Source organism: Hoplias malabaricus, chromosome 2 (assembly GCF_029633855.1).
Source record: "Hoplias malabaricus isolate fHopMal1 chromosome 2, fHopMal1.hap1, whole genome shotgun sequence".
Classification (NCBI taxonomy): Eukaryota; Metazoa; Chordata; class Actinopteri; order Characiformes; family Erythrinidae; genus Hoplias; species Hoplias malabaricus.
In genome coordinates, this window is record NC_089801.1 from 13,008,440 (window position 1) to 13,026,937 (window position 18,498).

The 18,498-nt window shown below is 42.8% G+C and overlaps 1 long non-coding RNA gene and 21 other non-coding genes across 25 annotated transcripts; 1 reads left to right on the top strand and 21 right to left on the bottom strand.

The window, feature by feature from the left end:
• Positions 1 to 492: 492 nt before the first annotated feature.
• Positions 493 to 565, bottom strand: trnaf-gaa (transfer RNA phenylalanine (anticodon GAA)). The gene has a single exon. It is a non-coding gene; the product is annotated as a tRNA-Phe (tRNA).
• A 680-nt stretch (positions 566 to 1,245) lies between these two features.
• Positions 1,246 to 4,002, top strand: LOC136687704 (uncharacterized). Of its 4 annotated transcripts, XR_010800508.1 has the most exons (6): positions 1,246 to 1,360; positions 2,309 to 2,417; positions 2,736 to 2,804; positions 3,171 to 3,266; positions 3,356 to 3,471; positions 3,661 to 4,002. It is a non-coding gene; the product is annotated as an uncharacterized lncRNA (long non-coding RNA). The 4 variants fall into 4 exon arrangements; XR_010800507.1 differs by lacking the exon at positions 2,736 to 2,804; XR_010800509.1 differs by lacking the exons at positions 2,309 to 2,417; positions 2,736 to 2,804 and having other exon boundaries at positions 1,293 to 1,360.
• Positions 4,003 to 6,229: 2,227 nt separating this feature from the next.
• On the bottom strand, positions 6,230 to 6,301 carry trnaq-uug (transfer RNA glutamine (anticodon UUG)). Its single transcript has one exon. It is a non-coding gene; the product is annotated as a tRNA-Gln (tRNA).
• A 728-nt stretch (positions 6,302 to 7,029) lies between these two features.
• Positions 7,030 to 7,102, bottom strand: trnaf-gaa (transfer RNA phenylalanine (anticodon GAA)). Its single transcript has one exon. It is a non-coding gene; the product is annotated as a tRNA-Phe (tRNA).
• Positions 7,103 to 7,327: 225 nt separating this feature from the next.
• Positions 7,328 to 7,399, bottom strand: trnaq-uug (transfer RNA glutamine (anticodon UUG)). Its single transcript has one exon. It is a non-coding gene; the product is annotated as a tRNA-Gln (tRNA).
• Positions 7,400 to 7,974: 575 nt separating this feature from the next.
• On the bottom strand, positions 7,975 to 8,046 carry trnaq-uug (transfer RNA glutamine (anticodon UUG)). Its single transcript has one exon. It is a non-coding gene; the product is annotated as a tRNA-Gln (tRNA).
• Positions 8,047 to 9,072: 1,026 nt separating this feature from the next.
• On the bottom strand, positions 9,073 to 9,144 carry trnaq-uug (transfer RNA glutamine (anticodon UUG)). The gene has a single exon. It is a non-coding gene; the product is annotated as a tRNA-Gln (tRNA).
• A 744-nt stretch (positions 9,145 to 9,888) lies between these two features.
• Positions 9,889 to 9,960, bottom strand: trnaq-cug (transfer RNA glutamine (anticodon CUG)). The gene has a single exon. It is a non-coding gene; the product is annotated as a tRNA-Gln (tRNA).
• Positions 9,961 to 10,596: 636 nt separating this feature from the next.
• Positions 10,597 to 10,669, bottom strand: trnaf-gaa (transfer RNA phenylalanine (anticodon GAA)). The gene has a single exon. It is a non-coding gene; the product is annotated as a tRNA-Phe (tRNA).
• Positions 10,670 to 10,894: 225 nt separating this feature from the next.
• On the bottom strand, positions 10,895 to 10,966 carry trnaq-uug (transfer RNA glutamine (anticodon UUG)). Its single transcript has one exon. It is a non-coding gene; the product is annotated as a tRNA-Gln (tRNA).
• Positions 10,967 to 11,694: 728 nt separating this feature from the next.
• Positions 11,695 to 11,767, bottom strand: trnaf-gaa (transfer RNA phenylalanine (anticodon GAA)). Its single transcript has one exon. It is a non-coding gene; the product is annotated as a tRNA-Phe (tRNA).
• A 225-nt stretch (positions 11,768 to 11,992) lies between these two features.
• On the bottom strand, positions 11,993 to 12,064 carry trnaq-uug (transfer RNA glutamine (anticodon UUG)). The gene has a single exon. It is a non-coding gene; the product is annotated as a tRNA-Gln (tRNA).
• Positions 12,065 to 13,516: 1,452 nt separating this feature from the next.
• On the bottom strand, positions 13,517 to 13,589 carry trnaf-gaa (transfer RNA phenylalanine (anticodon GAA)). The gene has a single exon. It is a non-coding gene; the product is annotated as a tRNA-Phe (tRNA).
• A 225-nt stretch (positions 13,590 to 13,814) lies between these two features.
• Positions 13,815 to 13,886, bottom strand: trnaq-uug (transfer RNA glutamine (anticodon UUG)). Its single transcript has one exon. It is a non-coding gene; the product is annotated as a tRNA-Gln (tRNA).
• Positions 13,887 to 14,175: 289 nt separating this feature from the next.
• trnaf-gaa (transfer RNA phenylalanine (anticodon GAA)) lies at positions 14,176 to 14,248 on the bottom strand. Its single transcript has one exon. It is a non-coding gene; the product is annotated as a tRNA-Phe (tRNA).
• A 1,102-nt stretch (positions 14,249 to 15,350) lies between these two features.
• Positions 15,351 to 15,423, bottom strand: trnaf-gaa (transfer RNA phenylalanine (anticodon GAA)). The gene has a single exon. It is a non-coding gene; the product is annotated as a tRNA-Phe (tRNA).
• Positions 15,424 to 15,648: 225 nt separating this feature from the next.
• trnaq-uug (transfer RNA glutamine (anticodon UUG)) lies at positions 15,649 to 15,720 on the bottom strand. The gene has a single exon. It is a non-coding gene; the product is annotated as a tRNA-Gln (tRNA).
• A 289-nt stretch (positions 15,721 to 16,009) lies between these two features.
• trnaf-gaa (transfer RNA phenylalanine (anticodon GAA)) lies at positions 16,010 to 16,082 on the bottom strand. Its single transcript has one exon. It is a non-coding gene; the product is annotated as a tRNA-Phe (tRNA).
• A 1,102-nt stretch (positions 16,083 to 17,184) lies between these two features.
• Positions 17,185 to 17,257, bottom strand: trnaf-gaa (transfer RNA phenylalanine (anticodon GAA)). Its single transcript has one exon. It is a non-coding gene; the product is annotated as a tRNA-Phe (tRNA).
• A 225-nt stretch (positions 17,258 to 17,482) lies between these two features.
• Positions 17,483 to 17,554, bottom strand: trnaq-uug (transfer RNA glutamine (anticodon UUG)). The gene has a single exon. It is a non-coding gene; the product is annotated as a tRNA-Gln (tRNA).
• Positions 17,555 to 17,843: 289 nt separating this feature from the next.
• trnaf-gaa (transfer RNA phenylalanine (anticodon GAA)) lies at positions 17,844 to 17,916 on the bottom strand. The gene has a single exon. It is a non-coding gene; the product is annotated as a tRNA-Phe (tRNA).
• A 394-nt stretch (positions 17,917 to 18,310) lies between these two features.
• Positions 18,311 to 18,382, bottom strand: trnaq-cug (transfer RNA glutamine (anticodon CUG)). Its single transcript has one exon. It is a non-coding gene; the product is annotated as a tRNA-Gln (tRNA).
• Between the last annotated feature and the right edge of the window lie 116 nt (positions 18,383 to 18,498).

Below are 18,498 nucleotides of genomic sequence, written 5' to 3' on the forward strand. Positions count from 1 at the left end.
GGAAGTAATTAAATATTTATTTTAAACTATTAGTTTTTATTTGGCGTAGCTACACTCAGTTTAAATTGAAAAATAAATAAATAACCTAATTATAAATAAAAAATAATAAAATCTCCAACAACTTACTATACAGTCTGTAAAACGTCTAAATAAATGCTGAAATATTTAAACATTTTCAAGATGCATTATATATTAAAAGGAGCAACCATCAATTAATATGATTTATTTATTTATGTATTGCTTTGTTTTTATTTTTTGGTGCGAAAGGTTTTCCCCAACGTTTTGGTGGGTAACCTTTATGACATTAAAGCATGATATAGATCCACACAGTGGCAGAGACCATCTTTGTGTTTACCCTCGGAATTCAGTGTTCTGTGACCAAATGAAAGCAAGTTTTGAAGACACCTAAAATACGAACTAAAGAGAAGAAATTAAATCATGGTCTACAACTCCAGCTTGAATTGATTGTGTATTAAAAACAAGCCATCTCTATGCCGAAACCCGGGATCGAACCAGGGACCTTTAGATCTTCAGTCTAACGCTCTCCCAACTGAGCTATTTCGGCATAGAAAAAAAGCTGTTTGTGCATCATTAAATGACTTAACTTAAAAAAATAAAAATAGCTCGGAGATAGATAGTTCGCTGTGTGTGTGTGTGTGTGATATTTTCAGATTTTGGGGACCAAACCCTGCTTACAGATTTCACCTTCTTTGTAATCATTACATTTTACGATGGACCAGTGGTGGACAGTAACGAAGTAAATGTAATTTTGTTTGTCTTTTGTTATCATAAATAACAACATTTGGATGGCTTTGTATCGCTTAGGAGCTTCTTTATTAACTTTCAACTTTTTTTACAGGCTTTTAATTATATTCTAAACCAATCACAATCTAGCATTTGTTAGCATCAAATCACAATATCCATATAACATTTAGGCAGTGTCGAAGTCAACTAAGTAAATTATTCAGTGATGTACAACCCCTGGCCAAAATTATGGAATCACCAGTCTCTGAGGATGTTCAGTTGTTTAATTTTGTAGAAAAAAAGTAGATCACAGACATGACAAAAAAACTAAAGGCATTTCAAATAATGTATTCCTTGTGCTTGTAATAAAAATCTAACCGTTACTGGCTATCACAATTATTTTTCTTGATTTCCGAGAGGGGGTTCAATCTCTAATTGGCAGCTGGCAGCTGGCAGCAGGAAGGAGCAGTCAGCGGCAGCAGGAAGGAGCAGTCAGCGGCTGCCGGCGTTCGCTAGTGGTGTTAGGCTGGAGCTGCCAATGACAACCTCCGGTTATGAGTCTTAAGCGCTAACTGGAGACTGACTACGGAACGTTTTTAATGACCGCTGGCAATAGGTAAGCGTCTGTTTGTATTCACGTAGTCAGCTATGTGAAAATTAACCAGACGAAACATGACAGACTTTATACTACGAACATTTATTAAATTAGTAACATTGAAAGTGTAAGGTTTGTATTAGCTAGTAGAATGACGACAACGTATCGTAAACGTGTACTGTACATTTTTGCTAGCTCTGTTGCTAAGTTAAATAACATTATACCTGCTAGAGCTGTAAAGAAAATAATGTATCTGAGTATGTATGATCATTTCAATTATATTTTTATAAGTCTTGGTGTACTACAGAAATTGAGACGAAGTGCCACTACAACTGTACTAGCAACCAAAGCATATTTCATGCATTTTGATGTACAGTATTTTCCCTTTTTTTTTGTTTGCTTTACTTAATGTGACCTAAAACACACATTAAAAAGTATAAATTCCAATATGATAAATATAATGAACGTTTACAGTCTGTGTAAATAAATGAGTACAATTAATTTTCAATCATTCTAAAATAAACAGGCGTAACGGTGAATAGTTTTGAGTGCACCACTCCTGTTTTATACATAGCAATATGTATTTCACTAAAATGCCAAGACACTTAAGATTTAAGAAATTAATACTGTGATAAAACAAAAAGAGACTTTCATATAAATGTACTCAGTATAAAGTATCAAACAAATGAAAAAGAACAAGCATAGATTAAAATAATTTATCTGGCTTTATATATTTATAGAATTGAATGCATTTCACTTTTGTGCTAATAATTATATAAACTTTGACCTAATGCAGTTATGTTACATATTTATTTGTGGTTAAATTATTTCTATTTCAAACACTTTATTTGCATCCAACATCTTTGCCTTATTCCACTCACACCATCCTTTATTTTGGTGCTTCCTACTGTTTTTGTGACTCTGCTCACATTTTCTCCTCTCTCTGTCATTGTTTGTTTAACCCAACAGATCTTTCCTTTAATAAAAAGAAACATTTATTTACCAAAGAGATTCTTTCCCCATTTAAATATACCTTCTGTTCATCCCCCATACTCATTTTCTCTCATCAGCATGGCAGGTAAGAATATCCTAAACTGTAAACCATATATATTTTTTTAAAGCTAAGCATGCATTGTCTAAATGATTCAGACTAACAAAGTTGCATTGAGCATTAGATTTTACACTTATGTTAGTGTTAAAGACCATTAATTTTTAGGAGGCATACATGTATGTGAAGTAGCTCTATGAACTGACCAGTAATAAGTTACTAAAACTCTTGCAGCAACATGGCAGGATTTTAGTTTGTTACCCAGAAAAAGTGAAATTGATTTATTCTGCTATCTATATGTTGTTTGCCAAGCACACGATTGTGTTTAATAGATAACTGTTTGTGCAGGTGTTGCTTTTGAGTTTGCAGTACAGGAGGAACTTTATTCATTGAGAGGTGACCTTAACTGCCCATATTGTAAGAATACTTTTAAAGCATCTCGTGACCATCTTGTCACAAGGCACCTAACGTATGCAGTATATTTTGAGTACAATGGCATTAGTAAGTATATATATATATATATATATATATATATATATATATATATATATATTATATATTTTTTTCTTTGTAAATGTTATCGTATTGCAGATGTGTTTTTGTTTTTTTACTTTTATTTAATGACAGCAAATGAAATATACACATTTTTCTCATTCAGCTAAAATACATTGTCACTTGTCTTTATAGTTAAATTCACAATTCCTTGCTTCTGTGCTAATGGCAAATTCTCTCTCTCCCCCTCTCTCTCTCTCTCTCTCATATATTTCCAAATTTGTCTTACAGACTACTGCTATTATCGAGAAGTCGTTTGCAGTTTTAAAACTTGATAAGAGTGAACTGACAAATGTTTCTTTCGTGCTTAACGTCATCACACCAGAGGTAATGTTATGGAATCAGTTGCAAATAAGTTAGTTTCTTAGTTATTCAGTTCTCAGTTATTGGCACTTATACATATTTCCCACTACAAGGTCACTATCCTACTCTTAAAAAAACTGGAGGGGTTCCACCGATATCAGGCAGAAATGACCTTTGCTCGTGATTGGGCCTCTCCAAGGACTTGGATGAATAAACCGAAAGCAAGAAAGTAAGGACAGGATGCCTGTGATTTTGTTGTTTGTTGATTTTGTTGTGCCACTTAATCATGCTGTAATCTCATCCCTCTTTTTGTCCCTCCCTACCAATCTGTTACTATGTAAAATAAGGCTTATTATTGTGAATTGGAAAATATTGGCTTCTTTGTTTCATTCATTCATTATCTGTAACCCTGATCCAGAGCCTACCTGGAATCATTTGGTGCAAAGCGGGAATTCACCCTGGAGGGGGCGCCAGTTCTTCACAAGGCAACACACACTCACACACACATTCGGACACCTTTGAGTCGCCAGGCCACCTACCAACGTGTGTTTTTGGACTGTGGGAGGAACCGGAACACCCGCAAAGGAAACCCACACAGACACAGAGAGAACACACCACACTCCTCACACACAGTCACCTGGAGTGGAACTCAAACCTACAACCTCCAGGACCCTGGAGCTGTGTGACTGTGACACTACCTGCTGCACCACCGTGCTGCCCTGCAAGGCACATTGTATATTATAATTGTTAAAAGAGTAATGTGGATATTTAAATTTGTTAATAAATTTGTTTGAATACTACTCTTGTTGTCCAATCCTTGACTATTCAAATAAAGACAAAGTCCTTTAGTTAACATTTCTGTATTTAAGAATTTTTATACATTTTTTTAAGTTGTGTAATTGATTTGAATACTGTGACACATATTGCTGTTGTATCCATTTTCAGTATTTGTAAAAATAATGAATGATTTACTGTTGAATAGAAAACCACACAATGTGAGTCAGGAGTTTTAGAAATTTGTGTCTTCCAGGTATGAACGTAAACAGTGTACACAGGACTAATACATATTTTGAATACATAATAAGATGCACAAACGTTGTTATTGTAAATCTAGTTTTATATATATATATATATATATTTTTTTTTTTTACATAATTTGAATAACATTAACATTATGATGTTTTGTTTAAATTGTGGTAGGATATTTTGATAGTATAGTGATTGTAGTGGAGAAGAAGATAATAGATAAATAGATTCACTGCATTTTATTCTTCCATGGTTGTGAAAACTTTGTAATTAACAAATTGGGACAGTAAACACCACTTTATCAAGTTACTAGCCATTTGCAGTTACACCACAACTAACTGGATTATAAAATGTATTGAAAACTACTGGTGAAAAGAATGCATTTGACAGGCAGCTCCCAGTGTCTGCAGTGGCTGCAAACACCTATCGACTTGCAGCCTCAACTGATTGACTGGCGGTTGCCAATGGCTGACTAGGGGCTGCCACTGATCGATTGGCGGCTACGACTGATCGACTGGCGGCTACGACTGATCGACTGGCGGCTGCCACTGATCGACTGGTGGCTGCCATTGACCGACTGGCGGCTGCCATTGACAGGTACTTCCTGCTGCCAGCTGCCAATAAGAGATTAAACCCTTACAGTGATTTCCTTTAGTGTTTCTTAAAGCCAGAAAGTTGCCATTTGAAATGCCTTTAGTTTTTTGACATATCTATGATCTGCTTTTTTCTACAAAATTAAACAACTAAAGGAACATCCTCAGAGACTGGTGATTCCATAATTTTGGCCAGGGGTTTTATATGTAATTATTTCTAAATACATGACTGTTGTCCAGAGATGCCCTATACTTTTTCAAGGTATATTTCATCTGGTTGATAAAACGTAAAAGTGCAAACGTGCACATAGGGCTTTCAGTTGATCATGGGTAGCTGGCTTTATGAAAGTGTGATTTGATGCAGATTTATAAGAGGGACACCTCAAGTGTACATATAGTGTTCTTGAAAGAACATTGGTTGTGGTTAAATTGAAAAACAAAACAAAACTCACTTAGACCGAAGCAGGCACACACATTTGAGGGGTGCAAGGATGGAAGTAGGAATATTAGTTGGAAGGGTGTGTGATCAATTTAATTGCTATCTTGAGCAATATTTTAGGATGAAGGCTATGAAGCATCAAATGGATGAAGAAAATTAGCCAGAATGCTTTTCGTGATGCGGTGCCCCAGTAAACATTTGATTCAACGTTGAAATAACGTAATGACTGATCAACATTCTCTAATCAACATTCTCTTAAGGTTGAAAATGAACGTTGAAAAGACGTCCAAACACAGACATTAAAAAGACAACTATTAGACGTATTTTGGACGTCCATTGACGTTACTAATTGGTCCCGAAATAAATTACTTGTATAAAACGCATTTTGGACGTCCACTGACGTTATCGATTGGTCACAACTTAATTAACTTATTAAGATGGATTTTGGACGTCCATTGATGTTTAAAATATGTCCTTGACGGACAGACTACTTTAAGACCTATTTCGAACGTCCAGGGACGTTCCTTGTTTACTGGGACAAAAATGTCTCCCCTACAGAACTGAACAAATGAACATTAATATACACTGAACGATTACTGAATTAGGAACACCAATTTTGCATTTACACTCTTTGTCCATTTTATCCATATATCCACATATCATTTGCACTTGTTGTTTCTGCAATTACACATTGTACTTAAATTTCACTATGTGCTTTCTAATTCCCATTTCAATCTGCCTTTCAATGGTAAGGAACCTCACTGAGGAGCTTTGTATTGGTTGGTGGTCTCTACACTGTAGTGACACAGATTGGTTAAAGTTGAAATGAAAAACACTTTTTATAAAATTGAGAAGATATTTCCTCATTATACCTTTTTCATATAACAGAGGGTAGTCATGAAAGGCTAGGTTCACATGCATCAAACACTAGGTCCCACCGAGATTTGAACTCGGATCACTGGATTCAAAGTCCAGAGTGCTAACCATTACACCATGGAACCGCTGAGAAGCTTTTTCGCTTTCCCAACCAAAGCCCCAAGACGGTCACTCCAGGTGTCCGTGACAGGGATGATCTCTGTCAGAGCACGAGGGGGGAATCTTGAGAGGAGCGGGACCCGAGTGAACTCGAGAGAGCAGAACTCTGTCTAATTGATGATTGTATAGATTTTCACTGGAAGACACTCAGAATGAAGGGCATTGCAGTAGCTCAAGGTAACCATTCCAAAAAACAATGCGAGACATTGAATTGTCAGCCGTTAAAAACCTAATGCAAAATCAGGTCTCTGAGTCTGCCGAAACCCGGGATCTTTAGATCTTCAGTCTAACGCTCTCCCAACTGAGCTATTTCGGCATAAAAGAAACACGCGGCGGTCACAGTCACGGTCGGAGAAGTTCGGACCTACATTGGACGCCTAAAGTAGATTTGTTGGAACAACAAAAATGGCTTCACAGGAGACATTGCCAAGTTTCACCACCACAATTAGCAAATGCTACCTTCAAAATTCTTTTGATTGTACAAGTTTCTTAGAAAGCGCGCCCTACATGACACCAAACTTCAGTTTGCTTCCTTGCTTGTGAACGATGCGGTCTACGTTGTGCCGCGAGGGCTCTTTCTTGTTAGTTTAGCCACGCTTGCACACAGGAACTTGTGATGCAAGTAGGCATGATGTCTGACAACATGGAAAAAACCTCCTTCACAAGGACGCTTTGGAGGATCCGAAGCTCCGCTTGCCGAAACCCGGGATCGAACCAGGGACCTTTAGATCTTCAGTCTAACGCTCTCCCAACTGAGCTATTTCGGCTCGAACGTCGTACGCAGGCAAGTGATCAAAATTGCAGAAATGCAGACGTCGATGGCCAGAAAGACAGGTTTGTTTAGTATTCACAGAATTAAGGACTCTACTCTCTGACATCAGTTCGGTTCCTCAACGTGGTTACATCCCTGTGGTTTGGCCTATTATACCTTTTTCCATTTTCATATAACAGAGGGCAGTCACGAAAGGCTAGGTTCACATGCATCAAACACTAGGTTCCACCGAGATTTGAAATCGGATCACTGGATTCAAAGTCCAGAGTGCTAACCATTACACCATGGAACCGCTGAGAAGCTTTTTCGCTTTCCCAATCAAAGCCCCAAGAAGGTCACTCCAGGTGTCCGAGACAGGGATGATCTCTGTCAGAGCACGAGGGGGGAATCTTGAGAGGAGCGGGACCCGAGTGAACTCGAGAGAGCAGAACTCTGTCTAATTGATGATTGTATAGATTTTCACTGGAAGACACTCAGAATGAAGGGCATTGCAGTAGCTCAAGGTAACCATTCCAAAAAACAATGCGAGACATTGAATTGTCAGCCGTTAAAAACCTAATGCAAAATCAGGTCTCTGAGTCTGCCGAAACCCGGGATCTTTAGATCTTCAGTCTAACGCTCTCCCAACTGAGCTATTTCGGCTCGAACGCAGTACGCAGGCAAGTGATCAAAATTGCAGAAATGCAGACGTCGATGGCCAGAAAGACAGGTTTGTTTAGTATTCACAGAATTAAGGACTCTACTCTCTGACATCAGTTCGGTTCCTCAACGTGGTTACATCCCTGTGGTTTGGCCTATTATACCTTTTTCCATTTTCATATAACAGAGGGCAGTCACGAAAGGCTAGGTTCACATGCATCAAACACTAGGTTCCACCGAGATTTGAACTCGGATCACTGGATTCAAAGTCCAGAGTGCTAACCATTACACCATGGAACCGCTGAGAAGCTTTTTCGCTTTCCCAACCAAAGCCCCAAGACGGTCACTCCAGGTGTCCGTGACAGGGATGATCTCTGTCAGAGCACGAGGGGGGAATCTTGAGAGGAGCGGGACCCGAGTGAACTCGAGAGAGCAGAACTCTGTCTAATTGATGATTGTATAGATTTTCACTGGAAGACACTCAGAATGAAGGGCATTGCAGTAGCTCAAGGTAACCATTCCAAAAAACAATGCGAGACATTGAATTGTCAGCCGTTAAAAACCTAATGCAAAATCAGGTCTCTGAGTCTGCCGAAACCCGGGATCTTTAGATCTTCAGTCTAACGCTCTCCCAACTGAGCTATTTCGGCATAAAAGAAACACGCGGCGGTCACGGTCACGGTCGGAGAAGTTCGGACCTACATTGGACGCCTAAAGTAGATTTGTTGGAACAACAAAAATGGCTTCACAGGAGACATTGCCAAGTTTCACCACCACAAATAGCAAATGCTACCTTCAAAATTCTTTTGATTGTACAAGTTTCTTAGAAAGCGCGCCCTACATGACACCAAACTTCAGTTTGCTTCCTTGCTTGTGAACGATGCGGTCTACGTTGTGCCGCGAGGGCTCTTTCTTGTTAGTTTAGCCACGCTTGCACACAGGAACTTGTGATGCAAGTAGGCATGATGTCTGACAACATGGAAAAAACCTCCTTCACAAGGACGCTTTGGAGGATCCGAAGCTCCGCTTGCCGAAACCCAGGATCGAACCAGGGACCTTTAAATCTTCAGTCTAACGCTCTCCCAACTGAGCTATTTCGGCTCGATCGCCGTACGCAGGCAAGTGATCAAAATTGCAGAAATGCAGACGTCGATGGCCAGAAAGACAGGTTTGTTTAGTATTCACAGAATTAAGGACTCTACCCTCTGACATCAGTTCGGTTCCTCAACGTGGTTACATCCCTGTGGTTTGGCCTATTATACCTTTTTCCATTTTCATATAACAGAGGGCAGTCACGAAAGGCTAGGTTCACATGCATCAAACACTAGGTTCCACCGAGATTTGAACTCGGATCACTGGATTCAAAGTCCAGAGTGCTAACCATTACACCATGGAACCGCTGAGAAGCTTTTTCGCTTTCCCAACCAAAGCCCCAAGACGGTCACTCCAGGTGTCCGTGACAGGGATGATCTCTGTCAGAGCACGAGGGGGGAATCTTGAGAGGAGCGGGACCCGAGTGAACTCGAGAGAGCAGAACTCTGTCTAATTGATGATTGTATAGATTTTCACTGGAAGACACTCAGAATGAAGGGCATTGCAGTAGCTCAAGGTAACCATTCCAAAAAACAATGCGAGACATTGAATTGTCAGCCGTTAAAAACCTAATGCAAAATCAGGTCTCTGAGTCTGCCGAAACCCGGGATCTTTAGATCTTCAGTCTAACGCTCTCCCAACTGAGCTATTTCGGCATAAAAGAAACACGCGGCGGTCACGGTCACGGTCGGAGAAGTTCGGACCTACATTGGACGCCTAAAGTAGATTTGTTGGAACAACAAAAATGGCTTCACAGGAGACATTGCCAAGTTTCACCACCACAATTAGCAAATGCTACCTTCAAAATTCTTTTGATTGTACAAGTTTCTTAGAAAGCGCGCCCTACATGACACCAAACTTCAGTTTGCTTCCTTGCTTGTGAACGATGCGGTCTACGTTGTGCCGCGAGGGCTCTTTCTTGTTAGTTTAGCCACGCTTGCAATACATAGCGAATCTCTGATACCAAGCGGGCAATCGCTGTTCACTCAGTTGATGTTTGGCGTCCCAAAAACATACCTTGAAAGATTGGCAGAAGGAAACACTAAGAGTAGGTCCCACCGAGATTTGAACTCGGATCGCTGGATTCAGAGTCCAGAGTGCTAACCATTACACCATGGAACCTCTGACCCTTCGGGAGCGTTCGCATCACAATTCCTAATTCTTAATTTGCAAGCTGCGGCAACAATGGGTAAGATTTAATTACTCCGTTCACGAGGAGTAAAACGTCTTGAGAGGAACCAAATATCACAAAGTGGGAATTGTATGAAATGAAGCACAAGTTTGCATTTTAGCGCAAGATTCCAGCACTTCACACTCTGTAGAGAAGGTTCCCTTGCATGTGGGTGGAAACGTTTTAACAGAATTACAATTCGGCCCAGATCAGCGGGTGTTAACAGGATTGCTCCGTCACGCGGTTAAGGCAGCTGCTCCGAGACTCTAGCAAAGGAAACCGAGCAGCAGGTCCCACCGAGATTTGAACTCGGATCGCTGGATTCAGAGTCCAGAGTGCTAACCGTTACACCAAGGAACCTCTGCAAGCGTCAGCCACTGAGAGTACGACTGAGGAGCGAAAACTGACAGGAGTGTTATTGTAAAGATTTACAGCTATATATGAGTGAGCTGCTTCCACTTTGGTCAATTTCATTCTTGTTGACACTAACAGTGAGCCAGGAACTTGTGATGCAAGTAGGCATGATGTCTGACAACATGGAAAAAACCTCCTTCACAAGGACGCTTTGGAGGATCCGAAGATCCGCTTGCCGAAACCCGGGATCGAACCAGGGACCTTTAGATCTTCAGTCTAACGCTCTCCCAACTGAGCTATTTCGGCTCGAACGCCGTACGCAGGCAAGTGATCAAAATTGCAGAAATGCAGACGTCGATGGCCAGAAAGACAGGTTTGTTTAGTATTCACAGAATTAAGGACTCTACTCTCTGACATCAGTTCGGTTCCTCAACGTGGTTACATCCCTGTGGTTTGGCCTATTACACCTTTTTCCATTTTCATATAACAGAGGGCAGTCACGAAAGGCTAGGTTCACATGCATCAAACACTAGGTTCCACCGAGATTTGAACTCGGATCACTGGATTCAAAGTCCAGAGTGCTAACCATTACACCATGGAACCGCTGAGAAGCTTTTTCGCTTTCCCAACCAAAGCCCCAAGACGGTCACTCCAGGTGTCCGTGACAGGGATGATCTCTGTCAGAGCACGAGGGGGGAATCTTGAGAGGAGCGGGACCCGAGTGAACTCGAGAGAGCAGAACTCTGTCTAATTGATGATTGTATAGATTTTCACTGGAAGACACTCAGAATGAAGGGCATTGCAGTAGCTCAAGGTAACCATTCCAAAAAACAATGCGAGACATTGAATTGTCAGCCGTTAAAAACCTAATGCAAAATCAGGTCTCTGAGTCTGCCGAAACCCGGGATCTTTAGATCTTCAGTCTAACGCTCTCCCAACTGAGCTATTTCAGCATAAAAGAAACACGCGGCGGTCACGGTCACGGTCGGAGAAGTTCGGACCTACATTGGACGCCTAAAGTAGATTTGTTGGAACAACAAAAATGGCTTCACAGGAGACATTGCCAAGTTTCACCACCACAATTAGCAAATGCTACCTTCAAAATTCTTTTGATTGTACAAGTTTCTTAGAAAGCGCGCCCTACATGACACCAAACTTCAGTTTGCTTCCTTGCTTGTGAACGATGCGGTCTACGTTGTGCCGCGAGGGCTCTTTCTTGTTAGTTTAGCCACGCTTGCACACAGGAACTTGTGATGCAAGTAGGCATGATGTCTGACAACATGGAAAAAACCTCCTTCACAAGGACGCGTTGGAGGATCCGAAGCTCCGCTTGCCGAAACCCGGGATCGAACCAGGGACCTTTAGATCTTCAGTCTAACGCTCTCCCAACTGAGCTATTTCGGCTCGAACGCCGTACGCAGGCAAGTGATCAAAATTGCAGAAATGCAGACGTCGATGGCCAGAAAGACAGGTTTGTTTAGTATTCACAGAATTAAGGACTCTACCCTCTGACATCAGTTCGGTTCCTCAACGTGGTTACATCCCTGTGGTTTGGCCTATTATACCTTTTTCCATTTTCATATAACAGAGGGCAGTCACGAAAGGCTAGGTTCACATGCATCAAACACTAGGTTCCACCGAGATTTGAACTCGGATCACTGGATTCAAAGTCCAGAGTGCTAACCATTACACCATGGAACCGCTGAGAAGCTTTTTCGCTTTCCCAACCAAAGCCCCAAGACGGTCACTCCAGGTGTCCGTGACAGGGATGATCTCTGTCAGAGCACGAGGGGGGAATCTTGAGAGGAGCGGGACCCGAGTGAACTCGAGAGAGCAGAACTCTGTCTAATTGATGATTGTATAGATTTTCACTGGAAGACACTCAGAATGAAGGGCATTGCAGTAGCTCAAGGTAACCATTCCAAAAAACAATGCGAGACATTGAATTGTCAGCCGTTAAAAACCTAATGCAAAATCAGGTCTCTGAGTCTGCCGAAACCCGGGATCTTTAGATCTTCAGTCTAACGCTCTCCCAACTGAGCTATTTCGGCATAAAAGAAACACGCGGCGGTCACGGTCACGGTCGGAGAAGTTCGGACCTACATTGGACGCCTAAAGTAGATTTGTTGGAACAACAAAAATGGCTTCACAGGAGACATTGCCAAGTTTCACCACCACAATTAGCAAATGCTACCTTCAAAATTCTTTTGATTGTACAAGTTTCTTAGAAAGCGCGCCCTACATGACACCAAACTTCAGTTTGCTTCCTTGCTTGTGAACGATGCGGTCTACGTTGTGCCGCGAGGGCTCTTTCTTGTTAGTTTAGCCACGCTTGCAATACATAGCGAATCTCTGATACCAAGCGGGCAATCGCTGTTCACTCAGTTGATGTTTGGCGTCCCAAAAACATACCTTGAAAGATTGGCAGAAGGAAACACTAAGAGTAGGTCCCACCGAGATTTGACCTCGGATCGCTGGATTCAGAGTCCAGAGTGCTAACCATTACACCATGGAACCTCTGACCCTTCGGGAGCGTTCGCATCACAATTCCTAATTCTTAATTTGCAAGCTGCGGCAACAATGGGTAAGATTTAATTACTCCGTTCACGAGGAGTAAAACGTCTTGAGAGGAACCAAATATCACAAAGTGGGAATTGTATGAAATGAAGCACAAGTTTGCATTTTAGCGCAAGATTCCAGCACTTCACACTCTGTAGAGAAGGTTCCCTTGCATGTGGGTGGAAACGTTTTAACAGAATTACAATTCGGCCCAGATCAGCGGGTGTTAACAGGATTGCTCCGTCACGCGGTTAAGGCAGCTGCTCCGAGACTCTAGCAAAGGAAACCGAGCAGCAGGTCCCACCGAGATTTGAACTCGGATCGCTGGATTCAGAGTGCAGAGTGCTAACCGTTACACCAAGGAACCTCTGCAAGCGTCAGCCACTGAGAGTACGACTGAGGAGCGAAAACTGACAGGAGTGTTATTGTAAAGATTTACAGCTATATATGAGTGAGCTGCTTCCACTTTGGTCAATTTCATTCTTGTTGACACTAACAGTGAGCCAGGAACTTGTGATGCAAGTAGGCATGATGTCTGACAACATGGAAAAAACCTCCTTCACAAGGACGCTTTGGAGGATCCGAAGCTCCGCTTGCCGAAACCCGGGATCGAACCAGGGACCTTTAGATCTTCAGTCTAACGCTCTCCCAACTGAGCTATTTCGGCTCGAACTCCGTACGCAGGCAAGTGATCAAAATTGCAGAAATGCAGACGTCGATGGCCAGAAAGACAGGTTTGTTTAGTATTCACAGAATTAAGGACTCTACTCTCTGACATCAGTTCGGTTCCTCAACGTGGTTACATCCCTGTGGTTTGGCCTATTATACCTTTTTCCATTTTCATATAACAGAGGGCAGTCACGAAAGGCTAGGTTCACATGCATCAAACACTAGGTTCCACCGAGATTTGAACTCGGATCACTGGATTCAAAGTCCAGAGTGCTAACCATTACACCATGGAACCGCTGAGAAGCTTTTTCGCTTTCCCAACCAAAGCCCCAAGACGGTCACTCCAGGTGTCCGTGACAGGGATGATCTCTGTCAGAGCACGAGGGGGGAATCTTGAGAGGAGCGGGACCCGAGTGAACTCGAGAGAGCAGAACTCTGTCTAATTGATGATTGTATAGATTTTCACTGGAAGACACTCAGAATGAAGGGCATTGCAGTAGCTCAAGGTAACCATTCCAAAAAACAATGCGAGACATTGAATTGTCAGCCGTTAAAAACCTAATGCAAAGTCAGGTCTCTGAGTCTGCCGAAACCCGGGATCGAACCAGGGACCTTTAGATCTTCAGTCTAACGCTCTCCCAACTGAGCTATTTCGGCATAAAAGAAACACGCGGCGGTCACGGTCACGGTCGGAGAAGTTCGGACCTACATTGGACGCCTAAAGTAGATTTGTTGGAACAACAAAAATGGCTTCACAGGAGACATTGCCAAGTTTCACCACCACAATTAGCAAATGCTACCTTCAAAATTCTTTTGATTGTACAAGTTTCTTAGAAAGCGCGCCCTACATGACACCAAACTTCAGTTTGCTTCCTTGCTTGTGAACGATGCGGTCTACGTTGTGCCGCGAGGGCTCTTTCTTGTTAGTTTAGCCACGCTTGCAATACATAGCGAATCTCTGATACCAAGCGGGCAATCGCTGTTCACTCAGTTGATGTTTGGCGTCCCAAAAACATACCTTGAAAGATTGGCAGAAGGAAACACTAAGAGTAGGTCCCACCGAGATTTGACCTCGGATCGCTGGATTCAGAGTCCAGAGTGCTAACCATTACACCATGGAACCTCTGACCCTTCGGGAGCGTTCGCATCACAATTCCTAATTCTTAATTTGCAAGCTGCGGCAACAATGGGTAAGATTTAATTACTCCGTTCACGAGGAGTAAAACGTCTTGAGAGGAACCAAATATCACAAAGTGGGAATTGTATGAAATGAAGCACAAGTTTGCATTTTAGCGCAAGATTCCAGCACTTCACACTCTGTAGAGAAGGTTCCCTTGCATGTGGGTGGAAACGTTTTAACAGAATTACAATTCGGCCCAGATCAGCGGGTGTTAACAGGATTGCTCCGTCACGCGGTTAAGGCAGCTGCTCCGAGACTCTAGCAAAGGAAACCGAGCAACAGGTCCCACCGAGATTTGAACTCGGATCGCTGGATTCAGAGTGCAGAGTGCTAACCGTTACACCAAGGAACCTCTGCAAGCGTCAGCCACTGAGAGTACGACTGAGGAGCGAAAACTGACAGGAGTGTTATTGTAAAGATTTACAGCTATATATGAGTGAGCTGCTTCCACTTTGGTCAATTTCATTCTTGTTGACACTAACAGTGAGCCAGGAACTTGTGATGCAAGTAGGCATGATGTCTGACAACATGGAAAAAACCTCCTTCACAAGGACGCTTTGGAGGATCCGAAGCTCCGCTTGCCGAAACCCGGGATCGAACCAGGGACCTTTAGATCTTCAGTCTAACGCTCTCCCAACTGAGCTATTTCGGCTCGAACTCCGTACGCAGGCAAGTGATCAAAATTGCAGAAATGCAGACGTCGATGGCCAGAAAGACAGGTTTGTTTAGTATTCACAGAATTAAGGACTCTACTCTCTGACATCAGTTCGGTTCCTCAACGTGGTTACATCCCTGTGGTTTGGCCTATTATACCTTTTTCCATTTTCATATAACAGAGGGCAGTCACGAAAGGCTAGGTTCACATGCATCAAACACTAGGTTCCACCGAGATTTGAACTCGGATCACTGGATTCAAAGTCCAGAGTGCTAACCATTACACCATGGAACCGCTGAGAAGCTTTTTCGCTTTCCCAACCAAAGCCCCAAGACGGTCACTCCAGGTGTCCGTGACAGGGATGATCTCTGTCAGAGCACGAGGGGGGAATCTTGAGAGGAGCGGGACCCGAGTGAACTCGAGAGAGCAGAACTCTGTCTAATTGATGATTGTATAGATTTTCACTGGAAGACACTCAGAATGAAGGGCATTGCAGTAGCTCAAGGTAACCATTCCAAAAAACAATGCGAGACATTGAATTGTCAGCCGTTAAAAACCTAATGCAAAGTCAGGTCTCTGAGTCTGCCGAAACCCGGGATCGAACCAGGGACCTTTAGATCTTCAGTCTAACGCTCTCCCAACTGAGCTATTTCGGCATAAAAGAAACACGCGGCGGTCACGGTCACGGTCGGAGAAGTTCGGACCTACATTGGACGCCTAAAGTAGATTTGTTGGAACAACAAAAATGGCTTCACAGGAGACATTGCCAAGTTTCACCACCACAATTAGCAAATGCTACCTTCAAAATTCTTTTGATTGTACAAGTTTCTTAGAAAGCGCGCCCTACATGACACCAAACTTCAGTTTGCTTCCTTGCTTGTGAACGATGCGGTCTACGTTGTGCCGCGAGGGCTCTTTCTTGTTAGTTTAGCCACGCTTGCAATACATAGCGAATCTCTGATACCAAGCGGGCAATCGCTGTTCACTCAGTTGATGTTTGGCGTCCCAAAAACATACCTTGAAAGATTGGCAGAAGGAAACACTAAGAGTAGGTCCCACCGAGATTTGACCTCGGATCGCTGGATTCAGAGTCCAGAGTGCTAACCATTACACCATGGAACCTCTGACCCTTCGGGAGCGTTCGCATCACAATTCCTAATTCTTAATTTGCAAGCTGCGGCAACAATGGGTAAGATTTAATTACTCCGTTCACGAGGAGTAAAACGTCTTGAGAGGAACCAAATATCACAAAGTGGGAATTGTATGAAATGAAGCACAAGTTTGCATTTTAGCGCAAGATTCCAGCACTTCACACTCTGTAGAGAAGGTTCCCTTGCATGTGGGTGGAAACGTTTTAACAGAATTACAATTCGGCCCAGATCAGCGGGTGTTAACAGGATTGCTCCGTCACGCGGTTAAGGCAGCTGCTCCGAGACTCTAGCAAAGGAAACCGAGCAGCAGGTCCCACCGAGATTTGAACTCGGATCGCTGGATTCAGAGTGCAGAGTGCTAACCGTTACACCAAGGAACCTCTGCAAGCGTCAGCCACTGAGAGTACGACTGAGGAGCGAAAACTGACAGGAGTGTTATTGTAAAGATTTACAGCTATATATGAGTGAGCTGCTTCCACTTTGGTCAATTTCATTCTTGTTGACACTAACAGTGAGCCAGGAACTTGTGATGCAAGTAGGCATGATGTCTGACAACATGGAAAAAACCTCCTTCACAAGGACGCTTTGGAGGATCCGAAGCTCCGCTTGCCGAAACCCGGGATCGAACCAGGGACCTTTAGATCTTCAGTCTAACGCTCTCCCAGCTGAGCTATTTCGGCTCGAACTCCGTACGCAGGCAAGTGATCAAAATTGCAGAAATGCAGACGTCGATGGCCAGAAAGACAGGTTTGTTTAGTATTCACAGAATTAAGGACTCTACTCTCTGACATCAGTTCGGTTCCTCAACGTGGTTACATCCCTGTGGTTTGGCCTATTATACCTTTTTCCATTTTCATATAACAGAGGGCAGTCACGAAAGGCTAGGTTCACATGCATCAAACACTAGGTTCCACCGAGATTTGAACTCGGATCACTGGATTCAAAGTCCAGAGTGCTAACCATTACACCATGGAACCGCTGAGAAGCTTTTTCGCTTTCCCAACCAAAGCCCCAAGACGGTCACTCCAGGTGTCCGTGACAGGGATGATCTCTGTCAGAGCACGAGGGGGGAATCTTGAGAGGAGCGGGACCCGAGTGAACTCGAGAGAGCAGAACTCTGTCTAATTGATGATTGTATAGATTTTCACTGGAAGACACTCAGAATGAAGGGCATTGCAGTAGCTCAAGGTAACCATTCCAAAAAACAATGCGAGACATTGAATTGTCAGCCGTTAAAAACCTAATGCAAAGTCAGGTCTCTGAGTCTGCCGAAACCCGGGATCGAACCAGGGACCTTTAGATCTTCAGTCTAACGCTCTCCCAACTGAGCTATTTCGGCATAAAAGAAACACGCGGCGGTCACGGTCACGGTCGGAGAAGTTCGGACCTACATTGGACGCCTAAAGTAGATTTGTTGGAACAACAAAAATGGCTTCACAGGAGACATTGCCAAGTTTCACCACCACAATTAGCAAATGCTACCTTCAAAATTCTTTTGATTGTACAAGTTTCTTAGAAAGCGCGCCCTACATGACACCAAACTTCAGTTTGCTTCCTTGCTTGTGAACGATGCGGTCTACGTTGTGCCGCGAGGGCTCTTTCTTGTTAGTTTAGCCACGCTTGCAATACATAGCGAATCTCTGATACCAAGCGGGCAATCGCTGTTCACTCAGTTGATGTTTGGCGTCCCAAAAACATACCTTGAAAGATTGGCAGAAGGAAACACTAAGAGTAGGTCCCACCGAGATTTGAACTCGGATCGCTGGATTCAGAGTCCAGAGTGCTAACCATTACACCATGGAACCTCTGACCCTTCGGGAGCGTTCGCATCACAATTCCTAATTCTTAATTTGCAAGCTGCGGCAACAATGGGTAAGATTTAATTACTCCGTTCACGAGGAGTAAAACGTCTTGAGAGGAA